The sequence below is a fragment of the Pogona vitticeps genome, chromosome 1, assembly GCF_051106095.1.
Source record: "Pogona vitticeps strain Pit_001003342236 chromosome 1, PviZW2.1, whole genome shotgun sequence".
NCBI lineage: Eukaryota > Metazoa > Chordata > Lepidosauria > Squamata > Agamidae > Pogona > Pogona vitticeps.
In genome coordinates, this window is record NC_135783.1 from 70231825 (window position 1) to 70248077 (window position 16253).

The window sequence follows — 16253 nt, forward strand, 5'->3', positions numbered from 1 at the left end:
AAACATCTTAATTTAGTTCATAAAATCAGTTTGAGAAAATGAATAATTCTTTGGGGAAAGGACTTACTTCTTTCTCTATCCTTCTTTTCAACAAAGACCGATCGTTCCCTGGAAAAGGTGATGGCTTATCAATACAATTGAATTCTGACTTCCACCAAGAAAGATGGCCGTCACGAAGCTTTCACAGGAAGAGCAGAAAGGCTTCTGCTCCACCAAAATGGTGATGATAGTGATTTAGAACTTCCAGCTTTCTGGAGATTCTATACTGTTTCTTTCATTTCTCATCTCATGTTGGTCTGCCCTTGGCAATCTCTGTCTTTTGTCACTCCTTTGTATCTGCATTTTTAAAAAATACAGTGTTACAGATAAGTGTAACATCCACAATTTCATATTTCCTTTTCTAGAGTGAATCCCAATGTAAGATAGAAAATGGATCCAGGATAGGCACCTACCATGGGCTGCACCACTATGGCACCAAAATTTGGTAGTGTGATACATTTGACACAAAATGAGAAAACCCAGTTAAAACAGGAGTGTCTGCTTAATTTGAAAGGCTTTCTCCATTTTGTTCTTATTAAATTAGTGTTCCATTTAACCATCAGATTTCAGCAGCATTAGGAATTTTAAGCAGAGGTTTCAGAGCTGCACATAGGCTTGGCCTACTTTTTGTCCACCTCTGCGTTAATTAGATCAATAAAGCTAGAAAACTGGCTAATGCTTTTTTGAGCAGGGAGAGTTTTATTTTCTATAGTTTGATGCTGCTTTCTGTGAACAGACCAAAAAGCAGGCATTCTCTGTGCACTAAATAAAATAGGACCTCGGCTGAGCCCTCTAGTTCTTAAATGGACCATGATGAAGCCAAATGCATCTGAACAAATAATGCATAAAATATAAGAATTACCGTGATAGCTCTACTCTAGAATTAAGAAAAGTTTCAGGCCCAGCTATTTGCTTAAATGATAGAGTGATTGCCCTACTAACTGTACTTTAGTTTATTTGATATGTATGAGGTTTTGAATATTTTATAATGGTTAAGGTTGTGTTCACCTCAGGCAGCAGCTTCAAAAGATGGCATGCATGTGTGCACACACAGAGACACGCATTAAAAACTCAGTATAGTCTTTATTGTTCACCTCAGCATGTAAGAATAGTTTGGATTTTTAAGTTCTCTGCTTTGAAGACTTCTCCAGCTGGTAATATTCTAGTTGTCCTCACATAAGGATGTCTTTCAAAAATTTTATTCTGGGCCTGGTTTCTCAGACAGATAATGAGTGGTAATACTTCATGTGAAGAAGATCTGAAAGCATCATTGTAAAGATGCTACAGAGAAAGGTACTGGGAACACATTTGTGAATTCTTAGTGAAGTGTGGGCGTGAATGCTGCCTACATCAGATCTTAATAGAACATAATATACTCCAGAAAGGGAAAAGATAATGTGTCCTGGTATATTCGATATTTGACTCTGATGTAAGCTTAAGCATGATTCTATATGTTTTATTCCAACACAAAATTAATCTTGACTGGCTACCATTGCACATTAATTATCAACTAGGACTAAATCCAGCTGGCTTATTTTCATAAGGTTATAAGGTATTCTGCTGTCAGTGAGATTTAAAGAATATCATTAAGAACAGCTACAACTAATATGTTAACATTGTCTTTCTGAAAGTACTTCATACTTGCTTGTGCTCAGTTATATGTTTAGAGTGACATTAAGTGTTTGTGGAAGTTTCCTAATGAAGAGAATACCCGTTAGTCTTAGTACATCTGTCATGCAACTGTGTGCAAATGTCCTTTAATAATTCTGCACCATATTTGAAGGCAGAGAAATGGGGAACCTTTTGGCCCATTTTCTCCAGGAGAAGGAGAAATTCTCCAACAATTTTTCAGAAGTTGGACTCACCACTAGAGTGACAGTAACGTTGCTCTGTCCCCTTTTTTGCACTCCCTCCTCCCCCACTGCCACTATAACTGGCAACAAGAGCAACTGTCTTGGCAGCTTTGCCATCATTTTCTTTCCACTACCACACCTTCTTCCTCATGTCAGTCTACTGCATGATGGCAGTGTCCACTTCCAAACAGAGGCACTCGCTAAATAATATTAGAGACATTTTTGAAAATAATTCTGCAATATGTCATGTTATTTCTAGGAGAGTATCAAAATGTATTTTTAAAAGCCTCTTGAATAATGATGTGGTAGCAGAATTTTTATTTAATGTTTTCTAAAACTTTATTTTCTCAGAATGTTTATTTAATGTTTTCTAAAACTATTTTCTACAAGAAGTGTACATTATCATGTAACATACAAGTGAGCAATATACAAAATGGATAAAGTGAAAGGACTAGAGAGAAGAAGCAGAAGCATGGGGTAAAGGGTAATGGAGAGTATAATGCTTATACCATTTGCTAGACTAACATACAATATTTGTAGGAGTTATTGGCTGGAGTCCTGTTGTAGGAGCTGTGCTGTAAAACTTTCATCATTTCATCAGCCATGAACATGTCATGGCCATTTTGGGGGAATTAAAAACTTCCTTGTCTTCTCCCTTGGTTCCAGGGATTGCTAGGGAACTCTGGGATCTCAAGGAAGGGGGGGCTACGAAGGTTTTAATTCCCTGAAACAGCTGTAGCACAGCCATGGCTGATAGCATCCAATTTGCATAGGAAGTTGCCCAACAAGATTTTAGCCATTGATTCTACTTCAGTATTAAAGTTGCTATTCATATAATTCATCAGTGAGATAAATTAATTTTTCATACACAATTTCCCTAAAGCTTATTTGTAAGGAGGGGGGCTGATAGTTGGGATATTCTTACAAGAGTACATAATAAATGGGTATCAGATCTCAGTGAATGTCTGATTCAATTCCTTTGAATAATCTCGTCCTATGAGTGAGTGAGTTGTTTGTTTGTTTATTTATTTATTTATTTGTTGTATTTATATCCTGCCCATCTGATCAACTGACAACTCTGGTGGCTTACAACACTTAAAATAAAACAATTTAAATATAACATCAATATACAGTGTCAATAATCAATTGTTCAAAATGGAAAGAAAAAAGAAAAAACATAAATCAAATAGTGGCTGGAGGGAAGGCCTGCTTAAACAGCCAAGATTCTGATTGGCTTTTGAAAATGCCCAGCGAAGGGGCTATACGAATCTCAGGAGGGAGTTTATTCCAAAGGTGAGGAGCCATGTTTTGAAAGCCACTTCTTGTTTTTCCTTCCGGGCCTCCCTTGGCATTAGGCTCCTCAACCTCACCTCCTGGCTAGCTTGAGTGATACGGGTAGATTTTGGTGGGAATAGGCGTTCCGCCAAATATCGAGGCCCTAAACCATTTAGCGCTTTGTATGTAAGCATTAATACTTTGAAATCAACGCGGAACCGAACGGGCAGCCAATGCAAAGCAGCCAGAGTGGGAGTGATATGATGGTATTTTCTCACCCCACTAAGGAGTCTGGCCACCACATTCTGCACCATTCGGAGCTTCCACATCAACCTCAAAGGTAGCCCCATGTAGAGTGCATTAGGTAAAGGTAAAGGTTCCCCTTGACAATTTTTGTCCAGTCGTGTTCGACTCTAGGGGCGGTGCTCATCCCCGTTTCCAAGCCATAGAGCCAGCGTTTTGTCCGAAGACGATCTTCCGTGGTCACATGGCCAGCGCAACAGACACAGAACGCTGTTACCTTCCCACTGAGGTGGTCCCTATTAATCTACTTGCATTTGCATGCTTTCGAACCACTAGGTTGGCGGGAGCTGGGACAAGTGACGGGCGCTCACTCCGTCACGTGGATTCGATCTTATGACTGCTTGGTCTTCTGACCCTGCAGCACAGGCTTCTGCGGTTTAGCCCACAGCGCCACCACATCCCTTGAGTGCATTACAGTGGTCTAATCTCGAGATTACAAGCGCATGTACCAAAATGGTGAGCGCCCCAACGTCAATATAGGGATGCAGCTGGGCAATCTGCCAAAGATGGAAATAGGCGGAACAGACCACTGATGTTCCACATCCCCTTATGACCCCACCCAGCAGCCTCATGTAGATATTAAACAGCTTTGGGGAGATAATCAAGCCCTGCAGAACCCCAGGATACTTGTTCCAGTAATTGTAGTACGTCATGAATTTATCATGAGGTTTTTCTATCTCAGAATGTTTATCAGAAAAATTTCTTAAGTTAAATTTCTGGTAAGCACTTAATCATTATTCAAGTTCCAACAATTCCCCTGATCCTCCAGATGGTACATTTTAAGGTGTTATTTTAGTTGCATTTTATGTTTATTATAGATGCTTATGATGAAGGTCCTGCTCTGTAAGCCCTTTTGCAGATATGAGAGAGGCCAGCATTGTGTCCAGCTCTAGAGAAAAGGTGACATTTGTGCTGTCCCATAATTTGTTTTTCAATTTTATCTCTCCATTAAAGATATTTCTGTTCTTTTATCCTTTAGAATTTCTTGTGGTGATATTTCTGAGTTTGTCATAACATTGTAAGGAGTATGGTGCATTATTTTTTTAATTTTCTAATACATATCTCTTCATCACTCTCCAAATTCTGTGGCTAACAAAGTTCAGGGAATACAGTTACCTGATGACATCTTCCTTGTTTTTTTTTTTTTTATTGAAATGTAAGAAGCTGAGATTGGGAGTTGCAGACAGCTGCCACAGAGGTGAAAGATGCACACTCTTCAATCACCTCATAAGTAAAGCAAACACTGAACCAAACCCATGAGAATTTCTCTAAATATTTCTCTTCCTTCCTTCCTTCCTTCCTTCCTTCCTTCCTTCCTTCCTTCCTTCCTTCCTTCCTTCCTTCCTTCCTTCCTTCCTTCCTGGTTGGCATCACAGAAATTGCCCCCACCCAAGTTTCAGGGACCTCCCCTTCCCTCTGCACCACAGATCATCCAGTCATCAAGGCCTTCCCAACCCTTGTGTAAGGTTTTCATATGGCAAGTATTGCAGGAGAGAGGAAGAAAGGAAGACATTGGCCCCGTTCAAGAGGACTAAATCTGGATCCAGCTTGTTCTCTGTTCAACCACAGATGTCAAATAAGAATTTTAAGAGCAGTTTAATCAAAGCTAAGCACTTTTAAATCCCACCCATACTTAGTGGGAACATTAAATTAAGCATGTGTGTGATTATTTCTATGGAGCATAACCCATCAAATGTTTAAATACTTTAAAGGTATTCTTATATTTATTCAAGAGTAGGTCCTATTATACATCATAGGACTTATTCCCAACTATGTGTCTAAAACTGCAGATTTTAAAAAACTTAAATTTGCTTGTCATACTTAACAGTAGATCTAAGAGGTCTTTAATTTGGGATCAATAATGCTGCTTTAGTACAATCTGCCTTTCTTAAGGTCAATTGTAGTTTTATCATTTAATGAAATTGGGATTATGCTAGGGCTGTAAGAGATTTATTCTGATTGATGATAAATCATGTTATATAAATTATACCAGTGTTCTAACCTATTACTTGCTCTTGCTCTATAGAGGGAAGAGGAGAGGGAAAATGTGAAGAAATCAGTGTGTGTGCATGCATGAGGGTACATAGCTCAGTGGTATAGCCTATGTTTCACATATTGAAGATCCCAGATTTTATTCCTATATTTCCAGGTAGGCTTCAGAAATAACCCTGGCTGAAACCTGGAAAGTCAGTTCCAATACTGTATGTGGTAACAACACTGGGCTCTATGGGCCAAAGTGGTGCAGAATAAGGCATGTTCCTATATTTGCAGTAGATAGTATAGGACTACAAAGACACATTACAAGTGGCTCTATCAAATTAAGGTTCAGTGTATGTTTGGCCCTTGCTGGATTATATCATACAGGGGAAATTGCGGTAGTCAGCAGAGACCTCTTTTTTCAAGTCATCCTTATGCAGAGAAAACTTGCTTGCTCTCTGTCTTTCTCATTCACACATTATTTGTTTCATTTCTACTATACAGTGGTGCCTCGCACAACGGGCGCCTCGTAGAGCGATGAATTCGCTCTACGAGGCCGTTTTTGCGATCGCAAATGCGATTGCAAAACAGTGCCCATATAGGCGGTAATTCACAGAGCGAAGGTCGGTAAGCTGCTCGCTTACCGACCTTCGCTTTGCAACCCGTCGATCAGCTGTCCGTCGGGTCCAAAATGGCTGCGCGCAACCATTTTGGGGCTTCCGGCAGCGTTTTCGCGTGCTCCCCTTGCTTACCAAGGGCGCGAAAACGCTGCGCCCCGGCCCCTTTCGGCTCTTCCGGCGGCCATTTTGGACCCGACGGACAGCTGATGGCAGCCATTTTGGCGCCCTCATTGTGCGAGGGGAGGGCGCAAAAATGGCTGCCGGCCCCTGGGAAACATCGCACAACAGTGAGTATTCTTTGGCATTGGAACGCATTAAACGCTGTTTAATGCGTTCCAATGCCTTTTTGTATTCCGTAGTGCGATGTCTCCCACAGCGAAGGTTAATCCGGAACGGATTAACCTTGCTGTGCGGGGCACCACTGTATTTCTGATATTTATGTGAATTACGGTAATTTTGGAACTATCTTGTTTATATCTTCAAGTGGGATTCGGATTAACTGGGTCAATTGCTGTTCAGTCCTTCCCACAGCAGTTTCTTCATACTCCTGGAAATACTGTAGTGGAGCAAAGGAAGGGTCCTGATGAATAGGGGAAACTCTGATGCAGGGGTAGAGGGATCCCCCAAACTATTGCCACCTTTGCCAGTGAAAGGCAGATCTAGGATCCAATTGTATGTCTTGAATGGCCTCCTCTTTCTATGCCTCAGTTAGGACCATGCTACAAATATGCAACCACGCCCACACAGACAAATTTCATTTCTGAAATCATAATTAATTTATTTTACTGGTAGGCTTCTTCCTGCTTGAAGAATGGGAAGAACAGATAATTTCAGCCATTAAGGGCTGCATTTTCCTGCCAGCACAACACCATGGAAATTGTGATGGTAGAATAACTGTCTCTGTAGGACAGCATGGTGAGCAGATGTTCATAGGCCCCCAATGGACCTCTGAACACAGCATGTCAGCTCCTCCTTATTTCCCAAAACTGGATTCCATTAATGAAGATAAATGTTTTCTGAATTCTTCCCCAATACTACTTTTCCTTTTTAAGCAATGGTAATTTTTCTAGTTATAACTGCAGGAAAACAGCAATTAACAACAATCATGTAGCTGCAACAGAGACAATATCCTTCTGGTGTTCTGAAGGATGTGATGCAGTTACCAACAGGATACAAAATAATATCTGTAAAGAAAGGTGAATCATTCTGCGAAAACAATTACAGTTTCCTGTGTATTCTGTTTCTTCAATGTAATAACCCTAATCAAGAAATGAGATGATGCCATTTGACAAACAAAAGTGGAGTGTTCTGAAAGCATTCGGAATTTTTTTCAGGAAAGGTGAAGATCTCAAGTGAGGCTTCACACAAATAGTTTAGATTAGCTCCAAGTTTCTGGATTCAAACTTGTGTTCTGGAGTGCCCCGAGTGCATAGTGTAAATCTTAACACATTTTATTATATTTTTAAAATGTTCGCAGTTACTCATGGCAGATATCTCCCCACTAAAATTTCTTGGCCATATAAAGTAGTGGTGATTTGAAATAACCCTTTGTCCATTCCTGCAGAGGGCTGTGTGCACACTCATACAGCTCAAATGAAGGAGAATGATTTTCCATACCAATACAGTTCGAATGAAGGTATAGTATTTCATTATTTTCAAACACTTCTGATACTGTGCTCCTCATACGTGAGATGCTTCAATCCACCACAAATTAAGCAATTCAAAGCTTTGAACTATGGATTCCCGGAGTGGGGAGGTTCTTTTGAAAATTGCTCTAAACTTTTTACTGCTACGAATATCTAGCTCTTATAAATGATGAAAATCTTCCTAGACTCCTCACCTAGAGTGGAATTAAACTTTGGGCAGAACCCCATTGATGCTCATTCACGTAAGGCCTGGGTAATTTTCTGTAGCTAACTGCAGCAAAGTGACAATGTGCAGTTGCACACCTCAGTTGCCTGCCTGGTTACCCATCCAGTTGTGAATCTAAGATGAGTCCTGGCATCTCATTACTTTGCTGTGGCAAGTTACACAAACCATGCAAGCACCAATAAGATTCCAGGAGGACTCCACCACTGACACAAAGCCATAAAAAACTAAGACTGGAGTATGGCAAAATTTATGTGACAAAGCCACAATCCTTCTGGGAGAACGTACTGTGGACAGATGAGACAAGAGTAGAGCTTTTTGGTCAAGGACATCATGGCACTGTTTACAGAAAAAAGATATGAGGCATACAAAGAAAAGAACACAGTCCCTACAGTCAAACATGGTGAAGGTTCAAAGATGTTTTCGGGTTGCTTTGCTGCTTCTGGCACCGGGTGCCTTGACTGTGTGATAGGTATCATGAAATCTGATGATTACCAAAGAATTTTGGGGCACAATGTAGTGGCCAGTGTCAGAAAGCTGCGTCTCCAGCAGAGGTCATGGGTCTTCCGGCAGGACAGTGACCTGAAACACACTTCAAAAACCACTCAGAAATGATAGAAACAACATGCTGGAGAGTTCTGAAATGGCCAGCAGTGAGTCCAGATCTGAATCCCATAGAACACCTGTGGAGAGATCTCAAAACAGCAGTTGGGAGAAGGCATCCTTCAAATCTGAAGGCCCTGGAGCAGTTTGCAAAAGAAGAGTTGTCCAAAATTCCAGTAGAGAGGTGTAAGAAACTCATTCATGGTTAAAGGAAGTGATTTATTTCAGTTATTTTTTCCAAAGGGGGTGCGACCAAATATTAAGTTAAGGGTGCCAATAATTTTGGCCAGTGCATTTTTGAGTTTCTGTATGGGATTGTATCAGATTTGACTTTTCTTGTGTTTTTTTTGTATGTGTGTTGTTCCAATGCAAACCAAAGAAATGAACATGCGAGTACCAAAACATTTGCAACTGCAACAATTTTTTGAGAGCAGGGTTGCATTTTCTAACAGAATTGCAAGGGTGCCAATATTTTTGGCCATGACTGTACGAGGGACTCTTCAAATCTAAGTCATGCTGGAAGAGTTTAACCAAATTTAGAGCAGGTTCTTGGTCTTTTAACATCCCAAACCAAAACATTCCCCCCCCCTTTTTAGGGGTGGTGGTGGTGAGATTTTCTTTGGGTGGGGACACAGGAGAGGGCCTTCTCTTTTGCTGCTGGCGGACTCTGGAACTCCCTCACACGGGAAGCTAGGCTGGCTTCATCTTTGCTGTCCTTTCGTAGGCATGCAAAGACTTTTCTCTTCAGGCAGGATTTTCTGTAATGACTGGGGATCTGAGAGGGGTTTTAAATGGACTATTGTGCTCTGTTGTTTCAAATGTGTTTTAACATTGGTCTCAATTACCATTTTAATATAGTACTTGTTTAATTTTTTGTATGTTGATATACTTACTGTTTTAGCTTTTAAATATTGTTTTAGTGATGTAAGCCACCTCAGGTCCTTTTGGGGAGAAAGGCAGCTTTAAATATTTTAGATAAATAAATATTGGTATTAGGGTCAGAGCTTGGGTGGGAAACCCACTGATTTGTACTAACCTGCTGAAGAATCACAGAGCATGTGATCAAGTATAGATCTGTTAGAGAAGACATGGGCATATGTTTTCATGTATTTCAAAGCATTTGTGTTTTAGGAATAATAGCTCCAATCTGAATGTTAAAAAAAATCCTTCTACTCCTCAAGAATATATTGCAGCTAAGAAAACACAGATATAAAATTGAAACCAGTGGGAAAACCAGTGGGAAGAGCAATTTTAAATCTGAAAATCCTCCTGTACATATTGTCCTGATCCCAGAAATAAATGAAGAAGTAAATATTAGCTTGATGACATTACAAAAAGGTTTACTCAGTGGCCTATGAATATTTGGACTTGTAGGAAATTTGGCAGATCATAACTTAACTGGAAGAGAAGCGGAAATGGAGTGATTTCATCTATCTGCGCCATTTCCAAAAAATGCGATCACTGGGGGAAAAGAAAAGAATTCAGCTTAGTGCTCAGTTATATTTCATCAATATATTAGATCATTATAACAACAAAAACAACAAATCTACAGCCAGACAAGTTCTACCACGTTATCTTATTACATCACTCTGTATATCATGCTCAGCTGACTGGATAGCTCAGTGATTTGGGTCCCTGGCTGCAGGAGCAAGAGGTTGAGAGTTCAATTCCCCAGAGTGCCTCCTGGGAGAAGAACCAGCTTGTATAGCCTTGGGCAAGCTGCACAATCCCAGGGCACTCCTAGAAAAAGGAAAATATAAACCGCTTCTGAGTATTCTATACAGAGAAAACTCTGAAAAGGGTCACCATAACTCAGAACTGATCTGGTGGCATCTAATTATAGCATGCTGCCCTTAGAGGTTTATCTTTGTTTATCTTTATTCTATGTTATCTTCTGAAGTTATAGCATACATTTCAGATTATACAGTCCTCTCTTTTTTGGCCCCTCCAGTGAAATGAATAAAGAAGAACTGTCCTGGTTTTTAACTCCATCATCACTTTAATCAGAGAATTAATTTATTTTGTAAAGATTTTGATTAAAGGAGTGGGACATAGTACTACATGACTTAACAGAACAACTCTGGCAGCTCACATTACCCCCAGCTTGTAGTTCTTTCTTTGTATGTGAATGGCAATAGTACAATCAGGATAGCATTCACACAACCCAAACTAAAGAGCCCAGATCCTAAAGTTGTCGTTTTAGAAGACATAACCATGTTAGGCTGTGCTAGCATGTTAAGCAGAAGCAAAAAAGAAAAAAAAAAAACCAGAAACGTTGTGGCATGTTAAAGATGTGTGTTTGTCCACAAAAGCTCACATTAAAATAGAGCAATTAGTCTTTAAGGTGCCATAATATTTTTGTCATCTTTATTTTTTAAATTTTTGTTTTGTTTTTGTCTTATAGGTCCTAAGGAACAACTTACTGTGATGTTGTTAGCCCAATATAAACTGCTCAGTGCCTAATATTTATTTATTTAACTTATATGCCGCCCACTCTACCCAAAGGTCTCTGGGCGGCTTACAACAATTAAAATTCAACTAAAATACAATAAGACATAAGACATAAGACATAAGAAATTTATTGTCATTGCACTCACAAGTGGGTGCAACGAAATGAGGTGCTCTTCCCCAAGGTAAAACTGGACAACACCACTACAAAAAAAAAAGTTAAAATATACACAACACTCACCATACCAATATAGATACCCCATTTCTCCCAGCAATTAAAATTCCACCAAAAACTTATGACCCCGCATTTAAACTCAATACTGCACTTGGGTAAAAGCTGTTCTTGAATCTGCTTGTCCTTGCTTTCAATACCCTGAATCTCCTTCTCGATGGCAATAGTTCAAAGAGCTGATGTCCCGGATGAGAGGAGTCCTTCAGTATATTAGATATCTTCCTCTTACATCTGTTCTTATACAGTTCTTCCAAAGAGGGGAGTGAACAGCCAATGATGTTTTGGGCTGTCTTAATCACCCCTTGAATTGCCTTTTTCTCTGCCACTGTGCAGCTCGTGAACCATACACAGAGACAGTAGGATAATATGCTCTCAATCGAACTCCGATAGAAGGTGATCAACAAACTTTCAGTCAATTGTTGTTTTCTAAGAGTCCTTAGAAAATACAACCGTTGTTGCGCCTTCCTAATTAACGCAGCGGTGTTTGCACTCCAAGTCAGGTCATTTGTTATGATGGTCCCAAGAAACTTACATTCAACCACCTGTTCCACACAAACTCCATCTATATACAGTGGCTGAATGTCTGCTCTTTTTTTCCTATAGTCCACTATAAATTCCTTGGTTTTTTGGATGTTAAATAGAAGATTTTTTTTTTTGCACCAGCGGGATAGCTGTAATACCTCATCCCGATACGCAGACTCATCATCCCCGGAAATAAGTCCTACTAGTGTAGTGTCGTCTGCGAATTTGATAATCCTATTACTGGGATGGTTATTGGTGCAATCCGATGAATAAATGGAGAACAGTAGTGGACTGAGGACACAACCTTGTGGAGTGCCAGTGCTGAGTATCTTGTCAGTAGAGATGTAGTCATTCAGTTTAACTCTTTGTGGACGATTTGTTAAAAAATCCAAAATCCAAAGACAGATAGTGTGACAAACCCAGACCTACTGGAGGATGCCACAGTTTCACTAAGCTGCCACCAACCATTCCCTATAAGAAGTCACACAGACCAGGGATGGATTTTTAACAAATAAAGGAATAAGGTTTATTTAAATAACACACAGGGAAAATAAAATGATCAAGTGAATAAGATACAGTAACGTGGCTTAGTCTCAATCATACATACACCAGTTTGGTTCACACAGAACACCTTTAAATAAAGCACAGACCCTGAACCTATCAGTTCTGGCTACCCATACAGACACCTGAACCTATCAGGTTGGTACTGCCTGACACACAGTAGTACCCTGTCTGACACACAGACTCCCACTCCAGCTTCTTCTCTCAGCTCTCCTTCAGCTCTCCTTCAGCTTCTCCTAAACTTCTCCACACAAACTCCACATATATATACAGTACAGCCCCTCCTCCTGATGTCCCGCCTTCCACTCCCCATAGGATGGAACTTTCCCTCCAAACCCATGACAGACAGGTAACATCAGTGCTGTATGTAACACCTCCCCTCTTTATAAGTTGTTTTGTAGGGGGAAAGCTAAGGTGCTTTTCTCCAAAAAACAACCTGGATCCAAAACATACAAAACAGTTATACATTAACATACAATACCATACTTACTTATACTTACACTCTAAGTGAAACATATCTATTAGGCATTTAAACATTTACCATTTACAATACATCAAGTTACCTTTATTGATACAAGCCAACATGTTTAATAAACAAGTACATTTAACCTTTGGTCACCAAAATATATACATAGTCCATGTTTCTTTCACCGTCTTCATTCTTCGGGTCTTCTTGACAAGGCGTCAGCAACACAGTTCACTGACCCTCTGACCACCTTCACTTCAAAGTCATAGTCTTGCAGGTTTAAAGCCCACCTCATAAGTTTACTATTGTGGGTTTTCATTGTCTTTAACCATTGCAGTGGTGAATGGTCAGTGCACAGAATAAAATGTCTTCCCCAGATGTAAGGCTTGGCCTTCTGGATCGCGTAGACTATGGCCAGGCACTCCTTTTCCACGGTTGCCAAATGTCTCTCACCTTTCTGGAGTTTCCTACTCAGGTAGGACACTGGATGCTGGTCACCATTTTCATCCTCCTGGCAAAGAACTGCTCCTACCCCGCTGTTAGACGCATCGGTGTAGATGATGAACTCCCGGTCGAAGTCTGGAGCACGCAGCACTGGATAGTTGATGAGGGCCTCCTTCAACCTCTGGAACGCCTCCTCACAGTCGCTGGTCCACGGGATGCGGTCATCAGTCTTCTTCCTCGTCAGATCGGTCAGCGGAGCCGCAATCTCGCTAAACCTCGGGATGAACTCTCTGTAGTAGCCCACCAACCCAAGAAATGATTTGACTTTTTTCTTGGTGTTGGGTCTAGGCCAATCACGAACTGCTTCTATCTTGGCCTCTAGGGGTTTGATCACTCCTCCCCCTACCATGTGACCCAAGTATTTTATTTCTGGGCTACCCAGCTGCAGTTTGTTCTCTTTGCAGAGCCTAGGCCAAAGCACTCCCTCCCCTGGGTTAAAGTGCCTCTCCCTGCCTTCCTGGTCATCCCAAGCTTTCTTTCTGACCTTTTGAGCTTGCAGGGTCTCTGCTGCTAGCTCTAGGTTTCTCTTTAGGTCATTCATCAAGGTGTCTATATATGTCACCACGTCTTGTGGGTCATCCTGGGTGATCTGCTCCCAATTTTGTTTGATCAAATCAAGTGGCCCTTTCACCCTTCTCCCAAACAAAAGTTCAAACGGACTGAACCCGGTACTGGCTTGTGGCACTGATCGATAAGCAAACAAAAGGGATTGCAGCTTCTGGTCCCAATTGTTTGGATTCTCTGCCAAGTAAGCCCTAATCATGCGCATTAGAGTCCCATTGAACTTCTCCGTTAACCCATTACTTTCAGGGTGATAGGCAGTGGTTTCCTTGTGTTTAATTCCACAGATTTGCCATAACCGTTTCATGAGCTTTGATGTAAACGATGCGCCCAAATCTGTGATTATTTCTGAGGCAAATCCCATCCTGGACATATACCCCACCAAGGCATCTGCCACTGTGTTAGTTTCAATGTTAGTCAAGGGAATGGCTTCAGGGTACCTCGTGGCATGGTCCACAATGGTGAGAATGAACCTGTTCCCCCTCTTTGTGGCCTTGGGCAAAGGTCCCACAATATCCACCCCTATACATTTGAACGGAGTGTCAATCACAGGCAAAGGGCACAACTTTGCTTTGGTCCTGTCACGGTTATTCCCCTGCCTCTGACACACATCACATTGTTTACAGAACTCCTTGATCTGCTTCCCTATTTCAGGCCAGTAAAAATTCTGTGTGATTCTCTGCTGTGTTTTGTTCACCCCTAAGTGCGCAGCAAACATGTCAGAGTGCCCCCTTTGTAAGATCATGGGGCGATACTTTTCAGGTACCACTAGCTGACTTCTGATCCCATCTCCCCCTTTTGAGATATTTCTCAGGGTCTCTCTATATAAAATTCCCTTTTTCTCACAAAATCTCACTGGGGTTTCAGGTGTTAGCTGGGCGTCTGTCACCTGTTCAAAACACTTTTGGAGAGTGGCGTCTGCCTTTTGCTCTTGGCCAAATTTGCTGTCCGTGGTCAAGGTTTCCACCACAGCTTCTGAACTCCCCTCTGCTTCCGTCTCGGGCTCATCAGTACCCCCCTGAACTGTCCCCGTGGTGGCTTGTGAGCTAGCACCCGTTTCACATGTTCAGCCAGGTCATTTCCCACGAGCACGGCTGCTGGCAGAGTCGATGAAATCGCTAGCCGCCAAACTCCCCTCCAGCCTTGAAAGTTCACAGGTACCTCAGCTACTGGCAGCGAGATCACCTGTCCCTCAATCCCTGCCACCTTCATGCTCTCATTCGGGATTATATACTCCCTAGGAATAATATCTGGATGGCACAGGGTCACCTGGGAACAAGTATCCCTCAGCCCCCTATACTGATGGTCAAGTATTCCTACGTCCACCCCTGCGGTTTCAAACAACTGCGAATCTGTTCTCACTAGCAAGCAGCGCTTGACCTCCACAAGAGGACCATTTTCCTCAGCCTGATCAGCAGATGTAACTGTTCCAGATTGAGTAGCCATGGCAACAGGCTCCCTCAGTGACAAGGAGCTTTGCTCTTTCTGGACACAGAACACAGCTTTTGGCTTGGTTCCACTCAAATCATGAGGCAAATTTCCCTTTATCTGCTTCCATTTCTCACACCCTGAGATTAGATGGCCCTTTCCCTGACAGAAATAACATTTTCTGCTGTACTTGGAGTCTTTCTCATCTGGTTTTGGTTTTCCCTCCAAAATCTGGTTCCTGGACTGGCTCTGCCCAGAAGTTTTATCAACAAAATGGCCGCCCATTTTTGGCGGGCTCTGAACTAACCCTTTGGAGTACTTAGGGTCCCATGTTTCCCTCATGTTTTCTTCAGAATAATTCAGGTTTTGGTGTTGTGCCTTAACCTGTGTGCCTTCTTTTGGTTTCTTTTCTAGCTGCAATTTCTTCTCTTTTATTCTCAAATCCAGCTCCTTTTGCTTAGCCTCAAACTCAGCCCTGATCTGTAAAATTTCTTCCTCAGCCCTAGCTTTTATCTCTTTTACTTTTTCTTCAGTCTTATCTCTGATTTCTTTTAATTTAATGTCTTTTTGCTGATTATATTTTTCAAGATCTTGCTCACTTTGTCTGACCTGAGCCTCATACTTTTCTTTCTTTGACATTTCTTCAACTGATAAATTGCTATTTTTCTTATTTAGGAATGTTAATTCTAATTGTGCCATTCTAATTCTGTGTTTCAGTTCCATCTCTTTCATCCTCATGGCCATTCCCCTTTTCTTGGCATCTGCCTCTGCCTGACTGATTTCAGCTCTTTCTCTGGCCTCCCTTTCCAATTGTTTCATCCTAAATTCATGCTGTTGGGCTAGGAGCATTTGTCTGAGTTCTAAGGTCTGTTCTCCCGTGCTCTCATCCTGCACTGAGCCAAATTCCTCCTCAGAACCTTGGTCTACCTGTGGGTCTCTTACTTCACCCATTTCTGCCATTTGGCTTCGAGTCAAGGGCATAATTCCCCCCC